Source organism: Mesoplodon bidens (genome assembly GCF_964165515.1).
Source record: "Mesoplodon bidens genome assembly, chromosome: 2".
NCBI lineage: Eukaryota > Metazoa > Chordata > Mammalia > Artiodactyla > Ziphiidae > Mesoplodon > Mesoplodon bidens.
Window position 1 is genome coordinate 32,245,583 of NC_138177.1, and position 13,665 is coordinate 32,259,247.

Below are 13,665 nucleotides of genomic sequence, written 5' to 3' on the forward strand. Positions count from 1 at the left end.
AATTATATATCTATCCTTGAACATTTTTCTGATTATTTCCCAAAAATAAATATTAGAAGTAGAATTTTTACATCAGATGCTCTGCTCACTTTTGAGATTTTTCTTATATTTTTCCAAAGTGCTTCCCAGAAAAGTCATGGCTTTTATGCTCCCACTAGTCATCTGTGAGACTACATACTTCTACCCTCAACAACACTGAGCATTATCATTTTTAGAAATTTTTATTTATTTATTTTTGGCTGTGTTGGGTCTTCATTGCTGCGCGCAGGCTTTCTCTAGTTGCGGTGAGTGGGGGCTACTCTTGCAGTGTGCGGGCTTCTCATTGTGGTGCCTTCTCTTGCTGCAGAGCACAGGCTCTAGTCTCACGGGCTCAGTAGTTGTAGTGCAAGGGCTTAGTTGCTCCGCCGGCACATGGGATCTTCCCAGACCAGGGCTCGAACCTGTGTCCCCTGCATTAGCAGGCTGATTCTTAACCACTGCATCACCAGGGATGTCCCTGAGCACTATCATTTTAAAAAATTTTTGTTAATTTGATAAACAAAGAGATTATCTCATTTCTTCTTTTTAAAACTATCTGCTCCTATCAAGATGCCCATTTTCCTCAACGTGAATGTATGATATTAATCACTTCATTCTGTCATGAAATGCAAAGAAGTAAACTAAAATTCTGAAAATGTATCATCCCCTCCAAGAACTGCCATTATTTCTTTTGTCACCATCACCCAGTTATTTGATTTTCACAAATTACTTCCTCCCTGAAATAGGTTTCTAGTTGACTTTCACTCTTTGATTCCCTTCTCAAGTCCTTAGATTTTTAAAATTTATTTTCTCTTATCCTATGAAGTACACTATTTTAAGTACAGGCACTTAGGAGTTTATACCTTGTATAGGAAGAAGTCAAGCAGGTAGTACCAAAATGCAATTAACCTAATCCATTTTCTCTTTAGGTTAAAAGTATTGTCTCCCTTTCAAAAAGAACATCTTTTGTCTTTTTCTTCTATTTGAGGACCATATAAACTATTAAATAGTTACAATGCTGGTATTTGTCATAAGGTGGGAGTTTAGAGGAAGTATAATCAGTATCTTTGCAGCAGTATTTGCTGGCTGTTTCCCAACTACTTCACTGATTTTGCTGACCCTCATGTCCACTATTGCCTCAAAATCTATCATCACCCACTTCTAAAGCCTACCTGGTAGGCGTTGCTGGCTGCTGTTAATATCTGTCACACCAGAGAGGAGAATGGGCGAGAAACTCCTCAGGGGATCTTAGTTGGCTTCTATATGTTAGCTCTATTTTTAACTCTCTGCAATCAATGTTGATGACATTAGACATTTGCTTAATCTCAGTGCTGTCAGTCACCCTTTCTTTGGCTTATTCCTCTCACACCTTAGAGCCTTCGCCCAAACTACACCCTACGCTTAGAGTGACCATATGCTCTCTTTTTCTGGAGAGTCCCAATTTCAAATATTCTGTTGTATTGCCAAATCAGATGTCAGACCATATGCTTCATATTTTCTTTGGGGAAATATATTCACCTATCTATGCATCAGTTCCCTAAAAACTCTGCTCATCAGGATTTCTACTGGTTTTGCCAGACAGTTTGTGGAAAATGTTATTAATCCAAAATGCAGCTCAGATGTCTTCTCCTATGGGAAGCATTCCTTTAGAGCCTTCCTTCCTTAGATGTCGCTCATATGTGCTCCCAGAGCTCTCTAGTCTTCCCTCTGTAGGGCGCACCCCAAACCTCAGATTTCCCTCACCTACTCATTAGAATTGCCTTCCTTGGTATATTTGGGAAAATGAAGGGTAAGAGGTGTTTCACCACATCTATTACGGATTTACCCACATACTCTCTGCTGCTCAGAAAGGCATTCTCTGTCCTATTAGAAAACACTCTTCATTTTTCTGCTGCTAATGGATTGTTTGAATCATAGATTAGAGCCCACAGCCTCCTTTCCCCTCCTGATAGTCTGTGGATCTGAGCATCTCCTAGCAGCAAATTTCCCCACCTTGCATGTTTTAATCTAGAATAATACCATGGAAAAGGCATGGGGGTTTCAGGTGCACTTTCTACTCTAAGTCCAGCTGCATAGTCTAGGATCTAGAAAGAACTTTGGTATTCTAAGGATTTAGGAGATAATCATCAGTTAAGGCACACATACACACATTGATCTCCCAAGGACAAACATCAATTTCCAGAGCAGAGTTAAATAAAATTCTAGAAAATGCAAACTAATCCCATATGACCAAAAGCAAATTAGAGGTTGATTAGGGCAGAGCTGGACAGGGAGAGGCAGGAGGGAGGGCTTAAAAAGCGGCAATGAGAAAACTTAGGGTGGGGCTTCCCTGGTGGTGCAGTGGTTTAGAATCCGCCTGCCAGTGCAGGGGACACGGGTTCGAGCCCTGGTCCAGGAAGATCCCACATGCCGTGGAGGAACCAAGCCTGTGCATCACAACTACTGAGCCTGCCCTCTAGAGACCGCATGCCACAACTACTGAAGGCTGCTCACCTAGAGCCTGTGCTCCGCAACAAGAGAAGCCACTGCAATGAGAAGCCCATGCACCTCAAAAAAGGGTAGCTTAGGGTTTCCCTGGTGGCGCAGTGGTTGAGAGTCTGCCTGCCGATGCAGAGGACACGGGTTCGTGCCCCGGTCTGGGAAGATCCCACATGCCACGGAGCGGCTGGGCCCGTGAGCCATGGATACTGGGCCTGCGTGTCCAGAGCCTGTGCTCCACAATGGGAGAGGCCACAACAGTGAGAGGCCTGTGTACCGCAAAAAAAAAAAAAAAAAAGGGTAGCTTAGCCCCTGCTCGCCACAACTAGAGAAAGCCTGCGCACAGCAACGAAGACCCAACACAGCCAAAAATAAATAAATTAAATAAATTTATTAAAAAATATATATATTAAAAAAAGAAAATTTGGGGTGATGGATATGTTCATTATTTTGATCATGGTAATAATTTAACAGGTAATAGTTTTATATATACATATGTCAAGAGGTATCAAATTGTACACTTTAAATATATACAATTCATTCTACATCATTTCAATCTTAATAAAGTTATTAAATTTTGGAGGAAAAAGAGTTAAAGGAGGCTGTCTCCATGCCCTCACAAAGGCCTAAAAGTCTTTCTCCCCCATAGGTGAAGGGTAAGGCATGTGGCTTTCAATTCAGGTAGCCAGGCTTGGGCCAGGTACCTGGCCTAGCCTTCTGATGATGCCCTGGATCTCTTTAGAGGAACTTTTTTGGGGTCAGCTGAGATTCTTCACTGTGACTTTAAGTGGAGCTCCCTCTTACTTCTCCTTCCTAGATCCTCATTTGCTATTCTGAAAGCAAAGATAAGAATGGATGGGTTGAGGCTTCTGGCCCCGTGCAGATGAGGAAAAAAATTTATCAGTTGATTACACTGAATGGAGTCCGTATACTTTAAGATTGAAATTGTTATTTTCATTTGTTTGATAAGCATTTACTGAGCACTCACTAAATGCAAGATGTTGTGGACATATTTATTGAGCAAGTTCCCCACACCTTGAATGTGGGCCTTGTGATTTACTGTGACCAATACAACGTGGTAGAAGTAATATTGTGTGCCAGTTCTTAGCCTAGGCCTTAAGAGCCCTTGTATGCCTCTACTTTCATTCTTACAACCTTGACAGTCCATGGGCTGAGCCCAGGCTAGTCTGCCAGAGGATGAGAGACATATGGCTCGGCCCCCCACCCGCCCAGCTGACAGCTTGCTAAGCCCCAGAAGCAGGACCTTTTAGCTGCCAGGCTCTTGACTGCAGACGCGTGAATGAGTCAAACTGAACCAGAAGAGCTACACATGTAATCCCAGCCCAGATTGCTGACCCATAAAACAGTGAGTTAAAGAAATGGTTGTTTTAAGTCTTACACACACACACACACACACAAACACGCACATACACACACACACACTTCCTATTCTTACTGTTAGTACTTCAGTGACTTAGTCAAATTATTTAACCTGATTGCGCCTCCATTTCCTCATTTTAAAAATGACTATAAAACATACCTGGCTCATAGGATTGTTGTTGTTATTAAATGAGATAGCATTTATAAAGTGCCTTACCTAGTGCTGGGCACATAGTATATATTCAGAATATGGTGGTAATGATTTTTTTCCTTCTTTTTTTTTGGCAATGATTTTCCAAGTCAGGACCCATATCTTACTCATCTCAGGGTCTTCTTCATAAAAGGAACTCAGTAAATGTGACTATTTGGGGGAACTATAGTAAACTCAATGAGTATTCTGACTATAATCTTCTTACGATAGTACCATATATTTACCTAAAAGGCAGTAAGAAATCATCACCTCTATCACTGTGATTTTAAAAGCAAACAGACAACCAAAAAAAATCTTAGTTGTCTTCATTTCCTTGAAACTCAGGATTGATACTGAATTGCTCACTTTTTATCTTCTTGACCCTATCAGCAGCATTCAGTACCAGCTGATAATTGCTTTCTCCTTGAAACACTATCTTCATTTGGCTCCCACACTTAATCTGATTTCCCTTCTACTTCACCAGCCACTCATCTGCAGTTTCCTTTGAGAGTTCGTCCTTATCTCTTCAGCCTCTAAATGTTGAACTGCTCTAGGGATCAGTCCTTGGTTCTTTTCTCTTCTCCATTTCTATTCCCTCTTGTGATGATCTCTTTTAGCCTATGGCTTTAAATATTGTCCCTATATACTGGCAATCCCAAATTTATATCTGTCTTTCAGGCTTCTCTCCTGAACTTCAGTCTCATAAATCCAACTTTGTATATCTAAGTGCCTACTTGACATCTGTATTTGGTTATTTAATAGGCACCTGGAACTTTATGCATCCAAAAATTAGCTCCTGATTCTGTCCCCTTCTATTTCCTCCTAAAACTTTCCCTATCTCAGTATGCAACAACTCCATCTTTCTAGTCTTCTCTACTGTTAGAAGAACCTAAAATGCAATTCTCCTGGGATATTTCCCAATGTTCTGCTTCATATTACACATAGCAGCCAGGGGTGAAGAAGGGGAGATGAATTGTGACAGTTACAACAATTCTCAGAAGTTGTCAATCTCAGCTTGAGCCCATTTGTGATCCTCTGCCTCTGCAGCAAAAATTCCCCAGTCCTACTTTGCTTTTCCTTCTGGTCATTCTAGGTGTCAGGACAGATACTATGATAAACTGATTAGTTTTAAGGTGATATTTTTCCACAAGGTTTGTGTCCTTAAAAATCTTCCTCTTTATTAGTGGGTTTCCCTGCTGGTATCTTATAACAAGCCACTTTTCCTTGCTGAATTATTCCAAGATAATATGTACATATTAACAGAAACCTTCAGTGTCTTTAATTCAAAGCATAAACATTAGCCACCATAGCATGACCAGTTGAGAATATATTATCGGGCAAGATAGTTTTTGGTACCAGTCAAAAATATCGTACTTGGCCATCTATTTATATTTCTCATAAACAAATTCCCCCTCTCCATGGAGGCTAGTTCTGGCTCAAAAGTATCATTTTAACATTATTCTATCTTCTTTCCTTCTAAAGAGTTTCATATGCAAGGAGCCTAATTCTTTTTCTGGAAGAGTATTCCTGAATGAAATGTAGTCTCTTCCCTTTTTCATAGATTTATCTAGAGTCTGGAAGATTACTCAAAAGAGGGGTTAATCTGCATGGGTTGGCTTACATTGCATAAAATTTCAAAATTATTTTCCATCCACTTTCTTATCTAATTCCATTACTATCCTAATTCTAGTACTATTTTATCCCAATTGTATTACTATTATTACTATTGTATAGTTACCACCACTGCCTTTCATCCCTGCCATGAGCTGGGACCACAACCTTCCAAACCGATTATTTGTATAGCTTCCTAACAGATTATCTGACTCCCTATTCTTTGCTCTGATTCATTATGCATTTCTCTATTAAAGGAAACAAACCCCGATTATCGAATCTGGACTACTTTTTCTTCCTTTAATCCTTTCGCTTTTGCTTTGTATAAGACTTTACAATTTTCAAGGAGTTTTCATATTTATTATATTGCTTAATTCTTAAAGTATTATTGTAAAGTATTATTAATGCTCCTTTAACAGACAAGGCAGCAACACATGTAGAGAGTAACTATTAGTTAAGAAAATCACATGGGCAATGTATATCGGACCCGCAATTCAAACCCAGATCTTTTTGTAAATTATAGTTGATGTACAATATCTTATAAGTTACAGGTGTATTATATAATGATTCACAATTTTTAAAGGTTATATTTCATTTATAGTTATTATAAAATATTGGCTATATTCCCTGCATTGTACACATACTCCCAGATCTCCTTGTTCCAACTTGAGCATTTTTAAAAATAGAGACGCTTTTTTATTTGACCCAAACTGAATCATTCAAATTCTCCATACCAGGAAATTGGAAATGGTTTACAGAGCCTCTGATAAGTTATCGGGAACTAGTGCTAGGAGCTAGGGTGGGCTTTTTCCTATGTGCATGTTCTGGCGTTTACTTCTCGGAGGATCCAAACTGACACACCAGGGTGGAGAGAAAGAGAAAAGAAATAGACAAGAAAAATAGGAATGAAGGAAAGAATAACCTTGGTTCTTAATTTTCTGGTTCCTGGTTCCACACACTCTGTGTAACTATAGATTCAATTTATATCAACAGTATAATACTCATCATAAACTGCTTTATAGAATTATTTGTGTGTATGTCTCATCTGGCCTACTGTTGAGGAAACCTCTTGAGTGTAGAAAGCACAGCATATTAATTTTTTTGTCCCCCCACTGAGCCAACACAAGGCAGTTATTCAAGTATTTGTAAGAGGATATACAATGAATGAATATACAAAGACCTTGACCCACACAGTTCTAAAAGGGACTGAGGCCTAAGGCACATCTGGATGTCAAAAGTGGAGCCATCTGTGATATACACCTATTATCACAAAGTCAGTACCAATGGATTTTCCTATTGGCATATACTATGTTTGGAGTGAGATAATAAAATTACTGACCTAATAGCTATTTAAACTGTTGGTGCCTCAAGACAGAACAGAGGTGAGATGAGTCAAAATGGTTAATAGCCTCCTAGATGCAAAGGGAAAAATTTAGCCCAGAATTTCCTAAACTGCGTTCAGTTCTGAGATAAGAAACAATAGCCATTTATTATAGAGCTTATGGTTGTATAGTGAAAATATTGATGATGACAGTAATATTGATTTCTGAATTTATTTAGTATTTGTATCAATAATTCTTGCACACAGAAACAATATTAACTCCAAATGTGACTGGCAATTATGGTTAAGAAGAATAATATTTTATCTATCTATCACTACACATATACATATGTCACTATGGTGAAACTACTTTAGAATTATTAAATTTTTATTACAATGCTTTTTTTTTTTTTTTTTGCGGTACACGGGCCTCTCACTGCTGTGGCCTCTCCCATTGTGGAGCACAGGCTCCGGACGCGCAGGCTCAGCGGCCATGGCTCACGGGCCCAGCCGCTCCATGGCATGTGGGATCTTCCCGGACTGGGGCATGAACCCTTGTCCCCTGCATCGGCAGGAGGACTCTCAACTACTGCACCACCAGGGAAGCCCAATGCATTTTTAATTTAAATTTTTTTTTTATTTTTTATTTTTTGGTCTTGCCACACAGCATGCAGGATCTCAGTTCCCCGACCAGGGATTGAACCTGCTCCCCTGCATTGGAATTGCGGAGTCTTAACCATTGGACTGCCAGGAAAGTCCCTAAAATGCATTTTTAAACATTATATGGCTAATATTTTTTAAACTCTTTCATGAGATGGTTTGTACTGTGAGCAGTCATAGCTCACACCCTCAACGCGCTTGCCCTTCTCTCTCTTCTCTGCTGTAATACAACTTCCCACCTCCTCAGTGCCTGCACCTAATCAGCTAGAGGAAAAAAGTCATCGTGCTGACTGGACTCACTTTAAAATTATGGCCTCAAGTTTCCAGTGGATTCTCAGTGTTACACAGCCATTCTTTACATTTCCCTAGTCATTTGTCTCTCCCATTCTTCCAGATGATGCCATTCCCCTCAAGAATCTTCCTCCCTTCTCCCTCTCAGCTGATGACCTTGCTTTTTATTTCTGAGAAAAAAGCAGCAGTCGGAAGGCAACTTTCACAGCTTCTCACCACTAATTCCACCCACCTACTTGCATTTCACCTTCCCTCCTATTATGAAGGCTGAACTGTTCCTGTTTCTGTTTGAATCCAAACTCTCCTCTTGTGCTCTGGGTCCTACCTCCTTTTGCCCATTCAAGAACTTTGCTCTTAAAATTATCCCATCTCTTTCCTGTATCAATTTTTCCCTCCCTGTGGGATCATTAACACTAACATACAACTATATTTAATATCTCTTAATTAATAAAAGAAACCCTCTCGATCTCACAACTCTCTTTAGCCACTCCCCCATTTCTTTACTTCTCTTTACAGAAAAACTCAGAAAAAATTTTCATATGTGCTGTCCCATATCATTAACTCTCATTCTATCTTGAATTTACTCCAATTACATTTTTTCCCCTCACCATTTCACTGGTAATACTCTCATCAAATATACCTTTGCTCTCCATATTACTAAACCCAATGATAAAATCTTCTTCATTATGCTTCACCTTTTAGTAGTATTCAATGCAGTTGACCTTTTTGGAACACATTCTACTTTGGCTTCCAAGAAACTTCTCTCTCCTGGTTTTACCCCATCTCTAGATCCTTCATCACAGTGTACTTTTTTTGTTCCTCCTCATTATTTTGACAAGTAAATGTCAAAGTTGGAGCTCCCCCAAGGCTCAGTTCTCCTCTATCCTCATTTCCTAGGAGATCTAACCAGTTTTGTGGCTTTTCAAACTATATATATGACTTTTCCTCTTTCTTTTACTTCCTTTTCCTTCCCAAAGCCATTAGGTAGGATAGAGCAAGGCTGGCACTGGGTCTGAGTTCGGAAGAATCAGAGAGCTCAGAGAGGGGTTTGGGGGCCATATGTGAAAGGAGGTGCCTATATAGGAGGACTGTCTAGTATGGATAGTCACAGACTGATTGAAGTGAGGAGGGCATCCATGCAGAGGGGCAGCCTGACATGGGCTATTAGGGATCCACACAGAAAACTGGCCATGCATGAGGAGTCAAAGCCTCAGCAGTATGAGGAGGACATTCATATTGTAGGGGCAGACAGGAGTTGTTTTCAGAGCCTGAACGGGTGAAGAGGATATCTATGTGGAAAAGGGAGTGGTGGTGACTCTGGAAGATCTGTTACTTAACAGGGAGTTGATTACATAAATAAATACATTAAAAAGTTGGAACCAGGTTTCCCACTATCAGATAGAAAAAGAGAAAACTAGAATAAACATTGTGGTGTTGGATTATTATTGGAGGTATTTGTGTGAATTCATGATTATATATCCAGATAGATGATAGACAGATAGATAGATAGACAGATATAAATAGATATAAAATAAATATAGATCTAAAAGTGTATATGTGTTTTTGTACCTCTATATTTCCTAGCTCTGTCCACTGAAAGGGCCTGGGAGTAACAACACCCCAATACAATTGAGCACGTCTATTCCCCAGATTTTGGCTTCTAAATACCATTCTCCACAACTGTAACCAGGCTTCTTGGAGAATTGGCTGATTCCAGTACTGGGGCAGCAAAAGTGCAAGATAAGCTTGGAACATCTTGCTGAGCCAGAAAGCAAAGTGCTCCAGGAATGATGGTGGTGGGGGGGTGTATATCACAGAATCCAGCCTGAAAGGTCTCCATGGGCAAATCTGGTCCATTTTGAGCATTAAATTAAATATTGATGGAAATAGATTACAACCCATTACATAAAATAAGAAATCACGAGTCAATATATGGAAAGCTTTGACTAAGAAAGAAGAGGAGGACTTTGAAGTAATATCCCTCAAAAGGCAGAGTTTTAGGAGTGAGTAAAGGTGGTTATATTTTATGCTGGTTAGAGAAAAAAGTAATAAGGTAATCATGCCAGAGATACAAGTCTATTATATGCCTGCATGTTTTCTTTTCTTCTTTCTGTTTATCCACTTAGAAAAAAAGGAAAGTCTTTAGATAAGAGAAAGTTAAAATATGTAGAAGCAGCAACACATATATCAAGAAGGGCTTTTGATTCTTAAAGAGGTATTTGATTTTAAAGAGGGCAGCCAAATATGTATTGTGAAAGATTTTTTTACTCTGAGAGGAAGAATTCAGGATTTGTTAGAGGAAGGTTTCTTAGTTCTGAAAGTATTCATGGTGGAGTGGGGAAGAGGATGTAGGAATTCAAAGAAACTACTGATAAGTTACTGATCAGAGAGAAAAATACCAAATTTTACTTTGAATATAAGTGACCACTTTGTGATTATTATCACCAGCTTATATTCCTGTTGTTCTAATAAAGGATTTTATTTTTTAAAACATAATTTTTTGGAAAATATGCTAGTTTTCTCTTGGTTAAACAAGTATCTGAAAAACCTGGCTCTTTGAATCCTGAAGCTGTAACAAATGTAACAGGAAGTTGCATAGGAAATTGTGACTGAAGCACTCCAATGCAACAGGTGTGATTTTTCAGAGTGAAGTACCAGACCACCAAGCAGAAATTTCAAACAAATTTCCACTGATTAGATGGTTCTTAAAAACCACAAGGGTCAGACAGCTGTATAGTGAGACTGCATTTGCGAAGAGGCGTTCTTTAGAGAAAGCCATGCTGTGCATCCTAAGCCCTCTCACAAAGGTAAAGGAGGAGAGGGTGCTTGCCCTTTCACCTCCAGCCTAGTGAGTGTGGAATCTTACAGGATTATTCAGAGAACCGTGGTGGGAAGGAAGGAGAATAAAGGACTGAGGTCTGACTCCCCCCCACCCCGCCCCGCGAAAATCTAGATGGCCAGAAAGAGATGGCCTGGCAGGCTCTTTATTATTGGAGAAGCTATACCCAATAGTACTGGGACCAGTAAGCTCTCTTAGAGTTTGTCAGGACAAAGGATGTGGGCCACAGAGCAGATGTGGGCCACGCAAGGGAGAAAGAATCAGTCCAGAGATCTTTTTGACTACTGTCCAAGAAGAACTGACTAAAACGTCAGTTGGGCTCTAACAGAAAGAACAGAATGGTGTGGATGTCCAAGAAACCTGAGGATAAGGGAAAAGTGGCAGCAAGAGGAATAGAATATATCCCAGTGTCAGGAGTTATTGGAGGAGCTGTGGCTTGATTGGTCAAGCATGTGAACCCCTGAAGACAAATAATCAGTTTTAAACATCTGCGAGTCCCAAAGAATACAAAGTCATCTTACTATAATGCCAGCCAATTAAGACATTTCTGCTCCCTTTTCCCTATTCGTTCCCTCTACTCCAACCCAGAGAGTCAGTAACAGCAGCTACTGAGTAGGGAAGAAAGCAAGTAGGAAAGAGAGAAGCAGCTGACCACATTCCGTTTCTCTAAGGCTTTCCTTTCTAAATGTCAAATTGAGGCTGAATTTTGTGATTTAAAGTGATTGTAAGATAAGTGAGCAGAAAAGTCATGAGACTTGCTGGAATTTTCTTCTTAGTGGCAGAGGGTAAAAATCAGCCCTCTGAATTAATTTCAAGAGAACAGTTCTGTTTTGACTATATCTCACAAGTCACACTAGCTCAATGTAATGAGTACACAGATTTTCCACTGTACGGTTAGTGGAAACCTTTCAGAACTCGCAGGTTCAGGTTTTAGGAGGAAATAAGCACTGCAAACCCAAATTTATAAAATAAAAAATTTACAATTCCTTTATTAGTTTTATTCACCAGTCACTACAGTAGAATCCTGAAAAAAATGAATATAGAATATTCAAACCTTATGGAAAAATAAATGTAAAATTTGAATGAGAAAATTCAACTTCCCTAAGGCAGAGAGAAAATTCAGTGTACTTTCAGTAAAAAGAATATCAAACTCAAATCAACATAAAACATGCATTTTAGCCATGGTTATTAAGACAAAATAATTACTGAAATTCTCATCCAACCTTCCTGTATCAGCTATCCTAGTTATAATGGGTCTAAATAAAGAATTTCAATTTTAAAGGAATTACAGTATTATGAAAATATTTTAACTATTCTAAAATCATGTGAATCAATGAAGGAGTATGACCTTAAGATAAGGTTTAAGTATTGTAGCAGTGGTTAGATTTAGGATCAGCTGCAGTGAGTAAAATAAAAAATAAAAAAATAATAATGGATTAAAAATACAAGGTTTCATTCTGTATAAATGAAGTTTGGAAGTTGGTGTTCCAGGTGGGTTGGGGGTTCTACAAAGTCATCAGTTCATCACTCCTTCCAGTTCATCTAAACTGCTCCCAGTTCATTACTTCACCATTCCTATGGTGTGCATTTGTACTCTCGTTCAAGACGATTGCTAGATTCAACCACCACATCTATGTTCAAGGGAGCAGGAGGAATGAAAGGAGAGGAGCCCATTCCTTTTCTTTGAAGATAATTTCTCAGTTACTTCTTTTTTGCCAGAGTACATAGCTGCAAGGGAGTCCAGGAATTGTAATCTTTTAACTATGCACATTCTAATCTTGAATAAATTTGGGATTTTGTTATTAAGGTGGAGAGAGAAAATGAATGTTGAAGCAAGAAGTTAGGAGTCACTGGCATAGAGACAAATATATTTCTTCTAATAAAGTAGCTAGGTCAAGCATTGATTGCTGATAAATTAGCATTATTGATAGAGATCCTTAATTGTATTGTTGGTACAGTTTTTTAAAAATGCTTGCTTTCTCTATGCAGAGAACATTTCTGTCGCAACCAAAGAAAGTAATTTATGATAAATTATCAGCAAACTCAGTAATTTGTTATATTACTTAAGTTCTCTCTTTCATTGAGAAGAGAAGCATTTCCAAGACAAATGTATGAATGCATTTTCAGTTTTTCATACAATAAACATCTACTAAATGTTTGGGTACTAGGGAAAAGAAAGACATGATTTTTGTCTTCAAAGAGATAAAATCTAGTGGAGATAGATAGTCATGAAAAAATTTAAAGGTAAGAAAGTGTTATAGGTGCTGTTAGGAAGTATGTACCAGGTGTTGTGGGGATACAGAAGAGAGAGATATTAGTTCTACAAAAGAGATTGAAGGGTATGTATCCAAAGTAAAGCACAAAGTGACAGTGAAATTAAATTTAAAATTATTATGCAATTTTAAATATACCAAATGGCATAGAGAATAACATAATGAACATCACTCACTCTCCATTTATCTTATGAAATAAGATATTATGAATATAATCGCAGGATATACTTTTTATGAAAAATATTCCTCAACTTTGGTATGAAGTTTGAAATTATTAGCAATGATGTATATAGGTATAAATATCATAAACAAATGATCTTCCACTAGAGGTTGTTATTGTCATCAAATCAAAGTATAAAGAGTAGTGAGAATCTTCCTGAAATTGAAGAAGTATTAGAGAAAGTGTTGGGAATCTTTTAATATATTCTAAAGCAACAGTGTCATTTGATAATTCTCAATTAATTTAATGTTAGACTCTCATAGAACTTTGACATAAATCTTTTTTTTTCAAATTTGCAGCTTATTTTTTAATGTGGCAAAGGGAAAAGGGACTAAAAGAATGTCTTGGGGGAGGGGTGGGAGGTGGTGGAGAGGGTGGATTTCC